Source organism: Haliotis asinina, chromosome 14 (genome assembly GCF_037392515.1).
Source record: "Haliotis asinina isolate JCU_RB_2024 chromosome 14, JCU_Hal_asi_v2, whole genome shotgun sequence".
In the NCBI taxonomy this organism is placed as follows: domain Eukaryota; kingdom Metazoa; phylum Mollusca; class Gastropoda; order Lepetellida; family Haliotidae; genus Haliotis; species Haliotis asinina.
Window position 1 is genome coordinate 40,670,747 of NC_090293.1, and position 21,113 is coordinate 40,691,859.

The window sequence follows — 21,113 nt, forward strand, 5'->3', positions numbered from 1 at the left end:
TACTAGTGTGCGTAGATAAGGTGTTTACAAGGCCACAAAACCTACCAGTCATACCTTCATGATCAAACATGTCTTCGGTCTCTTGGTCATCTACGGTTGTTGGTTGGTTTCACAGTTTTAGGGCGACATGGGCCAGTAAAAAGCCTATCTGCACCCAACACATGGCCTTCATTTGAATAACAACCGTATGTAGCAGCATTGTAATTTCAAAGGGAATCGTTTAATTGAAATAAAAGAAAAGGCAACAGTGTCAACATTACTTTAGATAGATAAATAAGCATATCGAATAACCTCTGCTTAGTGTTACAGACTAAAAGCCTTAAGTAACCACTCTCATTTCTGAAAGACGAGATACTTGTTCATTAAAAAAACAGTAGGTTCATATGTCAGAGTGTTAAAATGTTTTAAAACCATAGACTTACATCTAAGCCATGTCAGAGCCTGTCTAGATAATATCATATTTTCCAGAAGACGAGACAAAATCTAAAACTGCCCGTTGCACAGACCCATACATGATATTGGGGCCCAAAACTGTTTCCCATGAAAATACATCATCAACCTCAAGTACAGCATTTCTGAGATTGTGTCGAATGTTATTGTGCAGAGGGTATGTAATTAGAAAATGTTCGATGTTTTCTGGCGTCTCCAAATTGCAATGGCCACATTTAGAAGAGACCGCCTTGTGTATAATACTCCTGTAAGCATTAAGCCCACAGTGTCCAAGTCTAAGTCGTGAAAGAATTACCTCATCACGCCTTTTACGACGACGAATTTTATGACCACCTTTCAAGGGATGGTCTAAGTTTGTACATATGACGACCAGTTACTCCTTGTAACAGATTTCCATAAAACATTTTCAAAATCTTTGGGGACTGGTTGAAATTCAGACAAATCAACTTGAGGGAACTATAATCCACATTTGGCTAAATTATCTGCCATCTCATTTCCATGAATTCCAACATGTGCTGGGACCCACACAATGTCGCATGCAATGTACTTCATTATCTTGTCAACTTTAATATCTCATGAACAATGTCATCTCTAGATCCATTTGCACCAGCTTCTATAGCTTTGATTGCTGCCATGGAATCTGTAAAGATAATTACTTCATGATCATGTTCATCTACCCATCTCAATGCTTGCAAAATGGCCAAAAGTTCAGCTGCAAAAACAGAAAGATAATCAGGGAATCTGAACACCAACAATCGATATATTGGGAATCCAAAAAGCCCCAGCAGTACGACAATTTGATGGCTCTTTCGATGCATCGGTGTATATATGTGTTAAATTAGCATAATTTTCAGAAAGAAAGTCTTGGGTTATCACTTTTATTATGTTTTGGTCCATTCTCTTATTCACTATTGAACTGAGTTCATAATTCAGTCCAGGTTTCAGTAGAAGCCACGGTGGTGTAACAGGAGGAGCAGAAGGATCAACTAGGTTACACTTGTAGATACCATGTTGATCAGCCAATCTCTGTATATTCAAGCCAAAGAGTAATTTGCCATGAGTCCAGTCACACATGACATATTCCACACAATCATTAACAATCTCAGTGACTGCATGGTGTTTGTTTTTGGTTTTCATTTTTTTTAAATATTTCAAAGATACCTGTTGTCTTCGAAGATGAAGGGGCATCTCTGAACACTCAACTTGAAGCGCTGAGACTGGAGTTGTAGCATATTCCTCAGTACATATTCTCAAAGCTTTAGACTGAATTCGTTCAAGCTTGTTAAGATGACTCTTAGCTGCCGACATATAGACCCGGCAACCATAATCAAGTCTTGACAAGATAAGGGCCATGTACAGCAACAACATAGTTGACTTATCAGCACCCTACTTTGTTTTGGAAATACACCTTAATAAATTGATGATCTTGTTACATGTGTTATACAAATGTGTGATGTGGTAAGACCATGTTAGTCTTTGATCAAAATACACTGACACCACTTCCATTTTATGCTGTCCAAGAATTAGATTGGTGTCATGACGAATTTTACGTGTCGTGATCATCATCGCCACTGATTTGGATTTGGAAATCTTAAACCCCCACTTTGAACACCATTTACTGACTATGTTTAAGCAGTTTTGTATAGATTCTAAGACAAACTGAAAATTAACAAAAGCGTCTCCAAAACGATCCGTCATCAGCAAACTGTGCTGCAGTTATGTTTACGGGTACTTCCTCAAAAATGTCATTGATCGTATTAAATAAAACTGGGCTGATATTACACTTCCTTGTGGGGTACCGTTTTCAATCATATGCACGACTGATAGTTCCTGACTTATTCGAACTTGAATAGTTAAAAAAGCAAACCATTTCTCCAAATCATGTGATAAGCCTTTTCGATATCGAGGAACACACACAGCATGAATTCCTGATTGCATAAAGCTTTCTGTGCTTCAGTTTCCAGACGAACATGTTGATCTGTACATGAACGCCCCTTTCGGAATCATCACTGGATGTGCGTAAAAAGCTCATTCCGTTCAAGATAATAGTTAAGGGGATTAGTAACGATTCTCTCCATAATTTTACATAAATCAGAGCTGAGAGAAATCGGTCTGTGTAATGCCGGAAGCGAAGGATCTTTTCCTGGTTTGGGCACTGGAACTATTATTGCATGTCTCCATGTTCTAGGCAAGGATCCAGAACACCAGCTTAAGTTCAACAGTTCCCGAATAAATCTGGCATATGTCTAAACATTCCATAGCACACCTCATCTGCCCTTGGCGCCGAATTATGTGTTCTTGATATGGCTGCCTTAAGTTCATCATGAGTGATAACTGTATTAATTTCCAAGCTACTTTCCAACATGGCAGAAGGCATTTCAGGCATAAAATGTGCTTCAAAGGTTTGCTTATATTCTATGAATTCATGACAATAATTTTCAGAACTGCTTACAGATTTAAATTGTTCAGCAAGAGCATTTACCTTCTGACTTTTTAATATGAGATCTCCAGCTTCTCCCATTACCGGTAAAGGTGAAGGATTATTATTACCAATGATCGTTTTCACCTTGGACCAGATACTAGTTAAAAGATGTAAATCTATTAATACTAGATATATATTCCCTCCATCTTAATCGTTTAGTACTCCGTACTATACGCTGGAATGTAGCTCGTTTCTTACGAAAATCAGCTAGGTCACATGGCAAAGATGAATAGCGAACCTTATTATATGCCTTTTTCCTTGCGATATTTGCTTTTTCAGAGCTGTCATTCCACCAGAACTTTGGCGGGAATGCCGCTTTCTTACCAGACGATTTCCCAATGGACTCTTCTGCAATTCTGATTAATTGTGTTGTGATATTTTCATTAGACGTATTAACATCACCATTTATTAGATCGGGTGTAATATGTTCAGCACACATGCTAGAAAACAGTGTCCAATTAGATCTTTCTTAAATTTCCACCGAGGTACATTATCACAAGAATCACGGTATGGTCGGATCTGAATTTCAGTAAAAAGTGGAAAATGGTCACTACCCAACGCATCTTCCTGGTATACATCCCAGTTACACTTACTAGCTATTGGTGATGATATCATTGATAGGTCTAAGGGAGAAAAAGTCCATTTGCCAAGATCCAAGCGGGTCATTTTACCATCGTTTAAGAGAACAAGATCTACCTCATCTAAAAACTGTTCAACAATCTGGCCATTATAATCCGTCTTGTTGCTTCCCCAAAGCAAATTATGGCTGTTAAAGTCACCACATATAAAATTGGGATCAGTTACCCTCAGATATTCATCTACGCTTGGCTTACCTGTATTATAGATATTAACAATAGTAATAACTTTGTCTTCCTCATAATAAATCTTTACTGCGTTAGCCTCATAAACCGTTTTTGGTAATTTATGAACCTGATACGACAAATCAGTCTTAATAAATATAGCACAGCCACCTCTCCGAGGATTTTTAGTATTCGGATTGCTGGTTAGTCTATCTTGACCAAGATGGCCATTAATCCTAAAATGACTCTCTTGCCATAGAAATGTTTCCTGTACACAAATAATATCCGGCAGTGGTGTCCTGTTTGATAGAAAGTGCTTTAAATCATCCCCATGTGCAATAACACTTTGACCATTCCAGTGCATTATAGTTAGGAATACTAAAGCCTTATTCATCATTTATCTCAACATGTATCGCCTTCAACAGATCACGAGGAACATCGATGTGAAGATGCATTTTAGTCGCCGACACAAGACGACTCATCTGTTCCCCCTTGGTTGTTGCACTATTTTAAAGCATCCTGAAATCACCTCAAACAAGAAAGCTAAAAAGGTTTGAGGAGAAGTACTAAGGAATGGATTGACTACTTGTCGAGAGCTAACTTGTAGGCAGCGCTGTGTCTACCACCACAATTGCCACACTTGGATAAATTTTCTGAACAGTTTTCTACATTATGCTCACCACTGCACCTTGGACATACAGGCTTTTTACTTTTACATCGGGAAGAAACATGGCCAAACTCCTGGCAATTGTAGCATCTAATTGCTGGTGGGATATACAGACGCACACGACTGGTAATACACCCTAACACGTCCGGGTAAATGTGGGGTTGAGAAAGTAAGTAGAATGGAGGTAGTAGGTTCTTTTTCTTTCCCGCGCAAAAGTCTTTGGGCACATTTGACCTTTTGACTCTTCAATTGTTCAACTATCTCATCCTCAGTTACATCTTTGTCAACATTGTAAATAACTCCCTTGGATTCACTCAGAGACTTTGGGACATAACTCTTGACACAAACGTCGCAGATACACGCTACATTCATTGCAAGGTTAAGTTGCTCAGCAGTCCTACAATGTATCACTAAATCTCCCTTTTCCAGTTTTTTTCATATGCTCCACATCGCCAATGTTTTCATGAATATCCCGAGTCAAAGCAATTGGACTCAAGTTTGTCAAACGCAATCTTGGGTCAACAGACGTAAAAATGATAATGTAATGACGAAGTCGCCTCGTTTACAACACGGTCATCCTCATGTTTTCCGATAGTAGAGACTTATCGGAACATTTTCCCTGGAAATATCGAGGATGAAACATGTGTTCTGCCAACACTTTCATTCCCATCTATTTTCTCTGATCATTTGCTGGTTTGTACATTCAAATTTCGGTCTAGTGAGTTATTTTGTGGGCTAGTGACTTTCAGGCATAGCCAGACCGACTAGCTAGCAAGATTTGGAATCTTATTTCGCACGCTACAAAAGAAAAGTAGATATACAGCTGTCTGATTCATTCCTGAGTGGTTGACAAGGAGCAGTCCCGCAGATATGAATATGAAAAATATCGATCTGCTATGATTATGGAAAAGATTCTTTTCGCTTTTGCTGACTGCTGATCAGACGTTGTCATCATAATTATGGTTATGTGACACCAACTTCATGTCATGTTTTCACTGCCCTGTTATTGCGTACATATGTCCTACCATGCGTGTAGCTATCGTTATTAAATGATGAAACAGAAAAAAACTGACTTACAGCTTTAAGTAAAAAAACATCGACCTGCAACAACTTAAATAGTATTATAGGTGGGAGCAGACACCAGTTTGGGTTGTGGCGGGGAGGGGTGTTATGGGAAGGTTAAGGGAACTGATTGGCTGATCCAAGTCACGTGATCACCGTCAGGTGCTCCATAAATAGCGCGTTACAGACGAGGAGGAATGAAATGAGCGTTTGTAAATGTAGGAAACCTTTCATAAGAAAACAAAAAATGCAGGGTGGTGAATTAATGAATGTATGACGTGCTGCCCTGAATAGACAGGCAGTACCCGTCAGCCCTGTTTGAATTGAGCGCGCTTGACAACTCAAGCGTACGACTTTAACTTATTGTTAACCATTTGTAAAGAATTACCCTATGCCAACTTGCACAGCTGAACCCGATGTTTATATGATTTTATGCTAGATTTTTCCTTTTACATGTAAACAGGGAGCCTATCTAGAGAGGGAGAAGAAACTCCTCGAAAAGCCCCTGAAAGTATGCCTCGCTTGTCACGTGACCAGTGTAGACAATATGGCGGCAGCTTAGTATCTAAGATTGAACCCGGTTTATTTTCAACAGATGATTACATTCGCAGAGTGTTGTGACTACTGAAAGCCTGTATGTAGAAGATAAGTGAACTATTTTGTCACTTCGGCTGAAGTCAAGTAATGTGTACATTGTATTAGTGTCCGTATTGTCACAGTAGATTTGTAGTAAAGTTTCAAGTCGGTATGTTGTAGCTGACTGGCTTCCATTCTCGATTCACTGAGAAGATCGACTAAATTAAGTCCATAAAAAAGTTCTTTCACACATTCGTTTAACTTTTAGAAAGGAAATATACCTTTACTTGAAAGGTATTTACAAGTAATAGTGGTAGTTGTATGACTTAAAAATGGTTACGGTGTACTTGAAGTGTGAAAAATATGACATAGCACCGATCTGTTCTGATCCGCCATTGAAATGCTACACGCCGTTGTTTGAGTGTTCCTAGTTATTGGTTCAAAAACATCTTTCACATACACCTTTCATTCTTATGAGGGGAATATACTATGAGGTGAAATGGGTTTGCGTGTAATATTGATAGTTTCATCATCTAGAAAAAAACATGTTAGGGTGTGTCTGAGGTGTGTGAAAAATGTGACATGTCGCTGATTTGATCTGATCAGCCATTGAAATACTACACTGCGTTGTTCGAGGGTTTCTAGTTATTATTCTAAACCTTCTTTCAAATACACCTTTAATTTGTATGAAGGGAATATATCATCAGGGGAAACGTGTTTTCAAATAATGGTGATAGTTTTGATTTTAGAAAATTTCTTAGGGCGTATGTGATGTGTGTGAAAAATATGACGATCTGATCTAATCCGCCATTGATGCTGGTGATGCTTGATCGTTACAGTTCTGTAACTTCTTTCTTTCTTGTTCTTAATATTTCTTGTTGGTCTTACTGTTTGACGAAACTGGAATGATGTGTGACAGTGTCAGTTAACATTGTGTTCATGCCCATGCCATTCCCCACATGCAAAAAGATATCTGAATTATTAATGTAAACAAAAATGTCTGAAAGATTTTTGGAAAAGAACAGCTTATGTTAACACAAGTGTTCTAGCGATACTTTTGCGTTGGGAGGGATGACCGTGGTGTATCATTTATTCTTTCATTCATTCACATATTTACTTTTTTCTGTATTACATTCATTCATTTATAATTCTTGCTCTTAATTCTTACAATAATTCATTCATTCATTCACAGTAAAATTCAGTCTGATACTATTAACACGGGAAAACTGGACAAAAGTTTACCAATATATTATAACGGTATGTGTTATCGAAAACTGGAAATTTACAGACCAACTGACCACGTTCCGCAATGTTAAACCTGTCAAGGGTCACAATGATAACGAATATCAAACTTAATCCGTGACCAGTGTCTCTTAAACTAACAGAACCAAGGTGCGATACATGTATCTGTCTCAACGGCTGTTTGCAGTGCACGCTGGTCAAATGCCACGTATACCCTCGTGGCATACTCACGACTGGCCATCGACGTCTTCGTCCTTCTAAATGACATAACCCCAGGTTCAGAATAACAACATTATCGTAAGTTTTATCTGATAGCTGGAATAGGTAGATAATACGGGTGGCTGTCTAGTAAACTTTATCTATTGCATTACGTTGTGAATACTTGCGGTTGTGTAACTGTGCACAATGTAGGTAGTGTAAACGCCATCTGGCTTGGTGTGTAGAGTATTTAACAATGACAATATGTTATATACTTTTGAATGTGTCGTGATTAATGTAGTATGCATAACGAATCTACGTATGTTTATGTTCTTTGAAAGCTGATTGAGCACTAGAATAATTGTACCCATATTATTCTCGAATGAATTATGTAACAAATCATCCTGTGACTGCTGTGTATTAAACTCTTTGTTTGTTTCACTCATGTGTTGTGTTTTGTGTGGGTTGGCATAGTCATACCTCTTGCCAAGCGATCTTATTCCCCGAACTAATACCATACACTGGATGAAGGTCTGTTAAAAACAGCTGAACTTGCGCTGGAAACTGCAAAGTCCTGTGTGCGTTAGAGCATGGCGAGGCACACGTTAATTAGTACAAATGGTAAAAAAAAGCAAGGGAGTGACCTATCCCTGTTGTAGAATATCCCTAATGTAACGTTATTATACATAAACCGTACGGTGTGACTTTAATCGTGTCAGCTACAAATATGTATACAGTTTTACTTCAGGGCATGGTATTTAATATTAGATGGTTTGAAACATAACTACATCATAAAAAACTGTTTCATATTTACAATAGTCCCCCTTTAGTCGCAGAGTGCAAATACTTTCGAAATTTCCACTTTGGGGAAGATACCCTTCCAACTCATCATTTCATAATGTGGCCAACTCATACAATATAATGATAGAAACGTTTTACTTCAAGATTATAATCCAAAATCAGATTTGAAAATAACTACACTTGTACGTAACATTACGTTACAGAGAGGTGTTCAGACTGAAAACCAAAGCTTCACTAAGTGTACTCAATGAAGACACGCATGACTGAGCGCCGTTGTCAACGCAACCCGTGGGTGTGGGCATAATATCTGAATTGAAGGATGTGGAGCAAAATTCAATATTTGAAAGAAAAAGTGCTGAATATTACCCAGCACTGTTTCGACTTGTAGAGTTGATGTTAAAATGCTACGTCAGTGACAGCTTTTCCATTTACGTGCAACGCGATGAAACGTTTTGACTTCAAGCTAAAACAGCATGATGTATCAAGTTTTACTTCAGAGTGTGCTATTTTGAAAATAGTTCGAAACACTCATGGATAGAACCATTTCTGTGTTCAATAGACAACCGATGAGCAGTGCAAGAGCTACATCGTCTATCACGTCACGTGTGCATGACTAGACCCGCAGCATATGAAACAGATTTAGTTGAATAGTGATTATACCTCAGTCCACAAGTGTACTCGAAAAATATCAGTGTACATTTTGAAAGTAGCTAAATCTAGCTCTACAGGTGTGGAGCATCACATTCTAGGCAACACGAACAGGCTGCATACCGTAGTTCACAAAGTACTTTCAGTGCTCTATGCAAACCACAGGTGGCTTTCTGTGTATAGTGCGCTACCCTGAATAGACAGACAGTATCCGTCAGTTCAGTTTTGAATTGAGCGCGCTTGATTGCGGCTGGGTTTTATATTGCGGAAAACATATAATTTCAAGTTTCGCTAAAGCCTACCTGCTTGTCATTAAACAAATAGTATGAACAGTGCAAATATCTTATTCAGAATAACATACAGAGTAGCAGTAAAATAAAAACGCATTCGAGAAATGAAAAGAAAGGTGATATTATTTGTAAGTGGCTCGTGTGCCGTTCAGTCGCTTGAGACTTTCCTATATGAGACAATTCTAAATCGGTTCTTAAAGGATCATTTCAGTAGGGTTTTGGATCGGTCTGCACATAATTATTCCAGATTCCCAATTTGGTTTTCGACCTCATCTTAGTACTGTTGATACTTATATTCTCGCTTCATTCATAAATCGGTAACAGCCTTAACAATAATAAACGTGTATTGTGCTGTCGTTGATTAAGCGTGCATTTGACTCGGTAGACAGGTGTACGTTATGGTATACGTTGTCAAATTTGGGCGTAAATAGAAGATTGTCGTTATATATTAATTCGTTGTATTTGAACGTTATAGATCGTGTGCTAGCGTTGGCGACCATTGCAGTGAATTCTTCAGGATAATTCGGGTTTAATGCATGACCAAGTGTTGTCTCCAATTCCATTTTCCTTTTATATCAGTGATTTTGAGACTTCCTTTTAAAACGATAACTGTATTCCTCATAAATGTAAATCCCTGAGGATTTTTCTGTTAATGTATGCAGACGACCTTGTCCTACTTTCTGAATCAATAGATGGTTTTAAGAGCAGTTATTCAGATGGCCGCTTGGTCTTGAGAGCAGTTAGATTCGTTGTTGAATTACTCTGATGAATGGGTACTTGAGTTGGGTAATAGTCGTTTCCGGGAAAAGGTGGTAAACGTCGGTTAACAGAAACTTGGTGCTACAATCAATAATTGTATACTTGAAGTTGTTGATACGTTTACATCATTGGGGAGTTGTCTTTTAACTATAATAATAAGTTTGCGCTCGGACCTAGCTCGCAGATCAAGGTAGAAAGGACCTCTTTTGACTCTGTAGTAATGTCACCCTCTCTTAATCCTGAATCTCTTTGGACTGTTAAATAGGCAGTGTAATAGGATACGCATCAGAGGTCTGGGGCTCCTATAAAGCAGTTAATGCTTAGATTTTTGTAAAAGATTGTTAGGAGTTAAAAGGTGTACATATAATTCTATGGTTTATGCAGAATTTGGTCGTTTTCCTCTCATATATCAGTGACAATTCAATATGATAACATTGATGCAAGTTGCTTCACACAAATAATATTGAAATTGCTATGAATGTTAATATGAGGAGATAGAGACCCATGGCAATACTAGGTGTATCGGGTGAAGAATATTTTATCTAAGATTGGTATCAATGAATTATGGCTTAGACAAGATATATGCCCTGCTTACCTACCTGTTGTAAAGCAACGAATTTTCGATGAAGCATCTCAAGAGAGTTTTTAGTATTTTATCCAATTCATCAAAATGTGTAATTTATAGAAATATTATTGATAACTGCACTCTGAAATATTACCTTTGTATAGCTATCCCGCACCTCTTCAGGAAATATTTATCTAAATTCAGACTAAGCTCTCATAATCTAGCTACAGGAACTGGTAGATACAGTCATGTTCAAGTAGCAGAATGAAAATGTTTGGTTTGTTTGGGTGAAGACGCCATTGAAGACGAGTTCCATTTAATCTTAGCATGTCCATATTATACTATCAATGCATTGTATCTCTGCCACAGGCCAGAAAGATGTGACTATTCCTCACATCTTACACAGTCCATTTAATATTATGTACACAACTTCTTTACTTTTGATGAGTCTACATTTCTAATTAAACATCGTTGTAAAATGGTTTAGTTTCTCTGACAAACTATCCGAAAACGTGTAACACTATTTCGATTTGCATAGCGATCCTTTGTTTACATGGGTTGTGCGGCTCCACGTTCTGTCATCGAGGTTTTATCTAGAGCAAACGATGCAGCCTGTTTGAAATATTAAATACGTATTGTCATGAACTTTACTGTCGCAGTTGTTGTCGAATATTTACGTAACAGTGTAAAATAATATGAAAGCCTCGCCGAATCAGTGGCTGGCCCCATGGAACTCGGTCGTCGCTATTTTACACCCTCTCAGGGGACATGGCGAGGGATTGAATTTATCGAAATAAGACGCGAGATGCCACGAGGGTGTACAACTCGATAAATTCAATCCCTCGCCATGTCCCCTGAGAGGGTGTAATATAGCGACGACCTTTTACACCCTCTCAGGGGACATGAGCATGCGCTAGTTTTATCGACTGGACTGTTTTCAAGGGAGGTAATTCACCGTCTCTGCCTGTCTCCCGTTTAACATTACAAACGTTCGTAGTCAGTCGACAAATGTTGTGAAGTTTTTCATTAAGACAGTGTCAGCCCAGCCCACCGGTATTTCCACCGCCACTACGTGTAATCACAGCGTATATGTGTTGGTGTTGTTTATCAGTACTAAGTCAGATGTGACCGGCGTCAGGTTCAGAATATGAACATGTTGCCGGTGTGAACTTATTGCCATTAGTCAAATTGACTCCAATAGACAGTACCCAGCTACTCTAATGGAAGCGCTGTTAATTAACTTCCTTTCTTGGTACTATTGTCTGCAAGAAAAATTGGTAAGAATTCTTTGTAATGTTGTAATATAAATTATAATATTTATAAATTGATATATACTAGAATTATTTAAGAAACCCTAACCACGATACTAGAATAGAGGTTTCACAAATACACTGAAATCCTCAAAATTAAGTACAGTTACAATATATAAGGCTGAATCACTTAGTGTTACCTCTGTCAATTTGCGGACGAAAGAATATGGGGAAACGGAAGGTTAAAGGGAAGGGGAAATGTTCATACCTTTAATATTGGTATTTGAAGATATATGTTAACTCATTCATTTAGGTTTGTTTATAATTAGTAATGCTCTATGGTGTTACGATATGCAACATGTTTTTTGGATATACTTGCCACTGTGCCATACAGAAAAATGGTTCTTTTAAAAACTTGCTTTTAACTCACACTGTTGTAACTTTTCACGAATTGATTATAAACCTCAGTTTCATTTCATGATTGGAAAGCATATTGCTAGGGTTTGGTGTTGCAAACTGTTCCTCACAACTGTGAAAGTAATTCCTTCGTAGCACCCATAAGTATGGTATTTTGTCTTTAACACAAAACAATTTGACTCACATGAATGTACGTTCATGGAGGCACATGAACAAAGGGAAGAGGAGGATCTTAAGTGTAATATATTCTACAGTTCTTTCACTGGTCTGTAGATTACTAGTTTGCAGTAATCACCTAATGAAAAACACTATGACCCTATACATGATGGTTTCCCCCAAAATTGCACTTTGTTACTTTGCTTTGTATTTCTTAAACTTTAAAAAGAAAGGGGTTCAATACACCAAACTAAAACCATACGACGATCAACTTTGCTGTGTTCCAATGTATTATCATTCATCAACAGGCATTCTGTGCATGTTGTTTATCTGCCTTTGTTTGGGTATCTGCTGTATTATAAACTAATCAACCTTTTCCGAACAAAATGCTACAAATCTTAGTTCAACCGTGGTGATGCGGCCGCTGTTTCCAACACTCTCACATTCACATCCGTCCACGGCGGCCCTATATCAATATGATACTCCAAGCTGGGGGACCATTTTTAAGCAATATTTCAGAATATTTGGGGAAGAGATGGAAAGGTATTGTCTGCACATAAAAAGTAGACGAACATGTCAGTATTTCAGAAAAAAATACGTCGAGTCTTTCTTCAAACGTTTAGTGGTGATGCTTTCGCTATTTCCATCATACCTCTACGCACATTCCACCACGGCAGCTCTATATAAATATGCGACTGCACGTTGGGAGACCATTTTATGGCGATTTTTCAGAATATTTGGGGAAGAGATGGAAAGATATTGTCTGCACATAAAGTGTAGATGAACATCTCAGTTTTTCAGAAAAAAATACGTCGAGTCGTACTTCAACCGTTTAGTGGTGATGCGACCGCTGTTTCCAACACAACTATATGCACATTCGCCCACGGCGGCCCTATATAAATATGCGACTGCACGTTGGGAGACCATTTTATGACGATTTTTCAGAATATTTGGGGAAGAGATGGAAAGGTATTGTCTGCACATAAAAAGTAGATGAACATGTCAGTATTTCAGAAAAAAATACATCGAGTCTTACTTCAACCGTTTAGTGGTGATGCGAACTCTGTTTCCAACACAACTATATGGACATTCGCCCACAGCGGCCCTATATAAATATGCGACTGCACGTTGGGAGACCATTTTTTGGCGATTTTTCAGAATATTTGGGGAAGAGATGGAAAGGTATTGTCTGCACATAAAAAGTAGACGAACATGTCAGTATTTCAGAAAAAAATACTACGGGTCTTACTTCAACCGTTTAGTGGTGATGCGACCGCTGTTTCCAACACAACTATATCCACATTAGCCCACGGCGGCCCTATATAAATATGCGACTGCACGTTGGGAGACCATTTTTTGGCGATGTTTCAGAATATTTGGGGAAGAGATGGAAATGTATTGTCAGCACATAAAATGTAGGCGAACATGTCACCATTTCAGAAAAAAATACTACGGGTCTTAGTTCAACCGTTTAGTGTTGATGCGACTGCCATTTCCAATACAACTATATGCACATTCACCCACGGCGGCCCTATATAAATATGCAACTGCACGTTGGGAGACCATTTTTGCCAATTTTTCAGAATATTTGGGGAAGAGATGGAAAGGTATTGTCTGCACATAAAACGTAGGCGAACATGTCACCATTTCAGAAAAAAATACTACGGGTCTTAGTTCAACCGTTTAGTGTTGATGCGACTGCCATTTCCAACACAACTATATGCACATTCGCCCACGGCGGCCCTATATAAATATGCAACTGCACGTTGGGAGATCATTTTATGGCGATTTTTCAGAATATTTGGGAAAGAGGTGGAAAGGTATTGTTTGCACATAAAATGTAGACGTACATGTCAGTATTTCAGAAAAAAATACTACGGGTCTTAGTTCAACCGTTTAGTGGTGATGCGGCCGCTGTTTCCAACACAACTATATGCACATTCGCACACGGCGGCCCTATATAAATATGTGACTGCACGTTGGGAGACCATTTTATGGCGATTTTTCAGAATATTTGGGGAAGAGATGGAAAGGTATTGTCTGCACATAAAAAGTAGATGAACATGTCAGTATTTCAGAAAAAAATACATCGAGTCGTACTTCAACCGTTTAGTGGTGATGCGACCGCTGTTTCCAACACACCTATATGTACATTTGCCCAGGGCTGCCCTATATAAATATGCGACTGCACGTTGGGAGACCATTTTATGGCGATTTTTCAGAATATTTGGGGAAGAGATGGAACGGTACCGTCTGCACATAAAATGTAGGCGAACATCTCGGCGTTTCAGAAAAAAATACTACGGGTCTTAGTTCAACCGTTTAGTGTTGATGCGACTGCCATTTCCAACACAACTATATGCACATTCGCCCACGGCGGCCCTATATAAATATGCAACTGCACGTTGGGAGACCATTTTATGGCGATTTTTCAGAATAATTGGGAAAGAGGTGGAAAGGTATTGTTTGCACATAAAATGTAGACGAACATGTCAGTATTTCAGAAAAAAATACTACGGGTCTTAGTTCAACCGTTTAGTGGTGATGCGGCCGCTGTTTCCAACACAACTATATGCACATTCGCACACGGCGGCCCTATATAAATATGTGACTGCACGTTGGGAGACCATTTTATGGCGATTTTTCAGAATATTTGGGGAAGAGATGGAAAGGTATTGTCTGCACATAAAAAGTAGATGAACATGTCAGTATTTCAGAAAAAAATACATCGAGTCGTACTTCAACCGTTTAGTGGTGATGCGACCGCTGTTTCCAACACACCTATATGTACATTTGCCCAGGGCTGCCCTATATAAATATGCGACTGCACGTTGGGAGACCATTTTATGGCGATTTTTCAGAATATTTGGGGAAGAGATGGAACGGTACCGTCTGCACATAAAATGTAGGCGAACATCTCGGCGTTTCAGAAAAAAATACTACGGGTCTTAGTTCAACCGTTTAGTGTTGATGCGACTGCCATTTCCAACACAACTATATGCACATTCGCCCACGGCGGCCCTATATAAATATGCAACTGCACGTTGGGAGACCATTTTATGGCGATTTTTCAGAATAATTGGGAAAGAGGTGGAAAGGTATTGTTTGCACATAAAATGTAGACGAACATGTCAGTATTTCAGAAAAAAATACTACGGGTCTTAGTTCAACCGTTTAGTGGTGATGCGGCCGCTGTTTCCAACACAACTATATGCACATTCGCACACGGCGGCCCTATATAAATATGTGACTGCACGTTGGGAGACCATTTTATGGCGATTTTTCAGAATAATTGGGAAAGAGGTGGAAAGGTATTGTTTGCACATAAAATGTAGACGAACATGTCAGTATTTCAGAAAAAAATACTACGGGTCTTAGTTCAACCGTTTAGTGGTGATGCGGCCGCTGTTTCCAACACAACTATATGCACATTCGCACACGGCGGCCCTATATAAATATGTGACTGCACGTTGGGAGACCATTTTATGGCGATTTTTCAGAATATTTGGGGAAGAGATGGAAAGGTATTGTCTGCACATAAAAAGTAGATGAACATGTCAGTATTTCAGAAAAAAATACATCGAGTCGTACTTCAACCGTTTAGTGGTGATGCGACCGCTGTTTCCAACACACCTATATGTACATTTGCCCAGGGCTGCCCTATATAAATATGCGACTGCACGTTGGGAGACCATTTTATGGCGATTTTTCAGAATATTTGGGGAAGAGATGGAACGGTACCGTCTGCACATAAAATGTAGGCGAACATCTCGGCGTTTCAGAAAAAAATACTACGGGTCTTAGTTCAACCGTTTAGTGTTGATGCGACTGCCATTTCCAACACAACTATATGCACATTCGCCCACGGCGGCCCTATATAAATATGCAACTGCACGTTGGGAGACCATTTTATGGCGATTTTTCAGAATAATTGGGAAAGAGGTGGAAAGGTATTGTTTGCACATAAAATGTAGACGAACATGTCAGTATTTCAGAAAAAAATACTACGGGTCTTAGTTCAACCGTTTAGTGGTGATGCGGCCGCTGTTTCCAACACAACTATATGCACATTCGCACACGGCGGCCCTATATAAATATGTGACTGCACGTTGGGAGACCATTTTATGGCGATTTTTCAGAATATTTGGGGAAGAGATGGAAAGGTATTGTCTGCACATAAAAAGTAGATGAACATGTCAGTATTTCAGAAAAAAATACATCGAGTCGTACTTCAACCGTTTAGTGGTGATGCGACCGCTGTTTCCAACACACCTATATGTACATTTGCCCAGGGCTGCCCTATATAAATATGCGACTGCACGTTGGGAGACCATTTTATGGCGATTTTTCAGAATATTTGGGGAAGAGATGGAACGGTACCGTCTGCACATAAAATGTAGGCGAACATCTCGGCGTTTCAGAAAAAAATACTACGGGTCTTAGTTCAACCGTTTAGTGTTGATGCGACTGCCATTTCCAACACAACTATATGCACATTCGCCCACGGCGGCCCTATATAAATATGCAACTGCACGTTGGGAGACCATTTTATGGCGATTTTTCAGAATAATTGGGAAAGAGGTGGAAAGGTATTGTTTGCACATAAAATGTAGACGAACATGTCAGTATTTCAGAAAAAAATACTACGGGTCTTAGTTCAACCGTTTAGTGGTGATGCGGCCGCTGTTTCCAACACAACTATATGCACATTCGCACACGGCGGCCCTATATAAATATGTGACTGCACGTTGGGAGACCATTTTATGGCGATTTTTCAGAATATTTGGGGAAGAGATGGAAAGGTATTGTCTGCACATAAAAAGTAGATGAACATGTCAGTATTTCAGAAAAAAATACATCGAGTCGTACTTCAACCGTTTAGTGGTGATGCGACCGCTGTTTCCAACACACCTATATGTACATTTGCCCAGGGCTGCCCTATATAAATATGCGACTGCACGTTGGGAGACCATTTTATGGCGATTTTTCAGAATATTTGGGGAAGAGATGGAACGGTACCGTCTGCACATAAAATGTAGGCGAACATCTCGGCGTTTCAGAAAAAAATACTACGGGTCTTAGTTCAACCGTTTAGTGTTGATGCGACTGCCATTTCCAACACAACTATATGCACATTCGCCCACGGCGGCCCTATATAAATATGCAACTGCACGTTGGGAGACCATTTTATGGCGATTTTTCAGAATAATTGGGAAAGAGGTGGAAAGGTATTGTTTGCACATAAAATGTAGACGAACATGTCAGTATTTCAGAAAAAAATACTACGGGTCTTAGTTCAACCGTTTAGTGGTGATGCGGCCGCTGTTTCCAACACAACTATATGCACATTCGCACACGGCGGCCCTATATAAATATGTGACTGCACGTTGGGAGACCATTTTATGGCGATTTTTCAGAATATTTGGGGAAGAGATGGAAAGGTATTGTCTGCACATAAAAAGTAGATGAACATGTCAGTATTTCAGAAAAAAATACATCGAGTCGTACTTCAACCGTTTAGTGGTGATGCGACCGCTGTTTCCAACACACCTATATGTGCATTTGCCCAGGGCTGCCCTATATAAATATGCGACTGCACGTTGGGAGACCATTTTATGGCGATTTTTCAGAATGTTTGGGGAAGAGATGGAACGGTACCGTCTGCACATAAAATGTAGGCGAACATCTCGGCGTTTCAGAAAAAAATACTACGGGTCTTAGTTCAACCGTTTAGTGTTGATGCGACTGCCATTTCCAACACAACTATATGCACATTCGCCCACGGCGGCCCTATATAAATATGCAACTGCACGTTGGGAGACCATTTTATGGCGATTTTTCAGAATAATTGGGAAAGAGGTGGAAAGGTATTGTTTGCACGTAAAATGTAGACGAACATGTCAGTATTTCAGAAAAAAATACTACGGGTCTTAGTTCAACCGTTTAGTGGTGATGCGGCCGCTGTTTCCAACACAACTATATGCACATTCGCACACGGCGGCCCTATATAAATATGTGACTGCACGTTGGGAGACCATTTTATGGCGATTTTTCAGAATATTTGGGGAAGAGATGGAAAGGTATTGTCTGCACATAAAAAGTAGATGAACATGTCAGTATTTCAGAAAAAAATACATCGAGTCGTACTTCAACCGTTTAGTGGTGATGCGACCGCTGTTTCCAACACACCTATATGTACATTTGCCCAGGGCTGCCCTATATAAATATGCGACTGCACGTTGGGAGACCATTTTATGGCGATTTTTCAGAATATTTGGGGAAGAGATGGAACGGTACCGTCTGCACATAAAATGTAGGCGAACATCTCGGCGTTTCAGAAAAAAATACTACGGGTCTTAGTTCAACCGTTTAGTGTTGATGCGACTGCCATTTCCAACACAACTATATGCACATTCGCCCACGGCGGCCCTATATAAATATGCAACTGCACGTTGGGAGACCATTTTATGGCGATTTTTCAGAATAATTGGGAAAGAGGTGGAAAGGTATTGTTTGCACATAAAATGTAGACGAACATGTCAGTATTTCAGAAAAAAATACTACGGGTCTTAGTTCAACCGTTTAGTGGTGATGCGGCCGCTGTTTCCAACACAACTATATGCACATTCGCACACGGCGGCCCTATATAAATATGCGACTGCACGTTGGGAGACCATTTTATGGCGATTTTTCAGAATATTTGGGGAAGAGATGGAAAGGTATTGTCTGCACATAAAAAGTAGATGAACATGTCAGTATTTCAGAAAAAAATACATCGAGTCGTACTTCAACCGTTTAGTGGTGATGCGACCGCTGTTTCCAACACACCTATATGTACATTTGCCCAGGGCTGCCCTATATAAATATGCGACTGCACGTTGGGAGACCATTTTATGGCGATTTTTCAGAATATTTGGGGAAGAGATGGAACGGTACCGTCTGCACATAAAATGTAGGCGAACATCTCGGCGTTTCAGAAAAAAATACTACGGGTCTTAGTTCAACCGTTTAGTGGTGATGCGACCGCTGTTTCCAACACAACTATGTGCACATTCGCCCACAGCGGCCCTATATAAATATGCGACTGCACGTTGGGAGACCATTTTATGGCGATTTTTCAGAATATTTGGGGAAGAGATGGAAATGTATTGTCTGCACATAAAACGTAGGCGAACATGTCACCATTTCAGAAAAAAATACTACGGGTCTTAGTTCAACCGTTTAGTGTTGATGCGACTGCCATTTCCAACACAACTATATGCACATTCGCCCACGGCGGCCCTATATAAATATGCAACTGCACGTTGGGAGACCATTTTATGGCGATTTTTCAGAATAATTGGGAAAGAGGTGGAAAGGTATTGTTTGCACATAAAATGTAGACGAACATGTCAGTATTTCAGAAAAAAATACTACGGGTCTTAGTTCAACCGTTTAGTGGTGATGCGGCCGCTGTTTCCAACACAACTATATGCACATTCGCACACGGCGGCCCTATATAAATATGTGACTGCACGTTGGGAGACCATTTTATGGCGATTTTTCAGAATATTTGGGGAAGAGATGGAAAGGTATTGTCTGCACATAAAAAGTAGATGAACATGTCAGTATTTCAGAAAAAAATACATCGAGTCGTACTTCAACCGTTTAGTGGTGATGCGACCGCTGTTTCCAACACACCTATATGTACATTTGCCCAGGGCTGCCCTATATAAATATGCGACTGCACGTTGGGAGACCATTTTATGGCGATTTTTCAGAATATTTGGGGAAGAGATGGAAAGGTATTGTCTGCACATAAAACGTAGGCGAACATCTCGGCGTTTCAGAAAAAAATACTACGGGTCTTAGTTCAACCGTTTAGTGTTGATGCGACTGCCATTTCCAACACAACTATATGCACATTCGCCCACGGCGGCCCTATATAAATATGCAACTGCACGTTGGGAGACCATTTTATGGCGATTTTTCAGAATAATTGGGAAAGAGGTGGAAAGGTATTGTTTGCACATAAAATGTAGACGAACATGTCAGTATTTCAGAAAAAAATACTACGGGTCTTAGTTCAACCGTTTAGTGGTGATGCGGCCGCTGTTTCCAACACAACTATATGCACATTCGCACACGGCGGCCCTATATAAATATGTGACTGCACGTTGGGAGACCATTTTATGGCGATTTTTCAGAATATTTGGGGAAGAGATGGAAAGGTATTGTCTGCACATAAAAAGTAGATGAACATGTCAGTATTTCAGAAAAAAATACATCGAGTCGTACTTCAACCGTTTAGTGGTGATGCGACCGCTGTTTCCAACACACCTATATGTACATTTGCCCAGGGCTGCCCTATATAAATATGCGACTGCACGTTGGGAGACCATTTTATGGCGATTTTTCAGAATATTTGGGGAAGAGATGGAAAGGTGTTGTCTGCACATAAAACGTAGGCGAACATCTCGGCGTTTCAGAAAAAAATACTACGGGTCTTAGTTCAACCGTTTAGTGTTGATGCGACTGCCATTTCCAACACAACTATATGCACATTCGCCCACGGCGGCCCTATATAAATATGCAACTGCACGTTGGGAGACCATTTTATGGCGATTTTTCAGAATAATTGGGAAAGAGGTGGAAAGGTATTGTTTGCACATAAAATGTAGACGAACATGTCAGTATTTCAGAAAAAAATACTACGGGTCTTAGTTCAACCGTTTAGTGGTGATACGGCCGCTGTTTCCAACACAACTATA

The 21,113-nt window shown here is 39.6% G+C and overlaps 1 protein-coding gene across 1 annotated transcript in view; it reads left to right on the forward strand.

Moving 5' to 3' along the window:
* The first annotated feature begins 11,743 nt into the window (after window positions 1-11,743).
* The window catches only part of LOC137261118 (serine/threonine-protein phosphatase 6 regulatory ankyrin repeat subunit C-like), a 43,265-nt gene continuing 33,895 nt past the window's right edge, over window positions 11,744-21,113 (forward strand). Inside the window, exon 1 of the mRNA XM_067798810.1 lies at window positions 11,744-11,817. The gene's annotated coding sequence lies outside the window, so the exon portion shown is untranslated. The remainder of the gene's footprint in view (window positions 11,818-21,113) is intronic.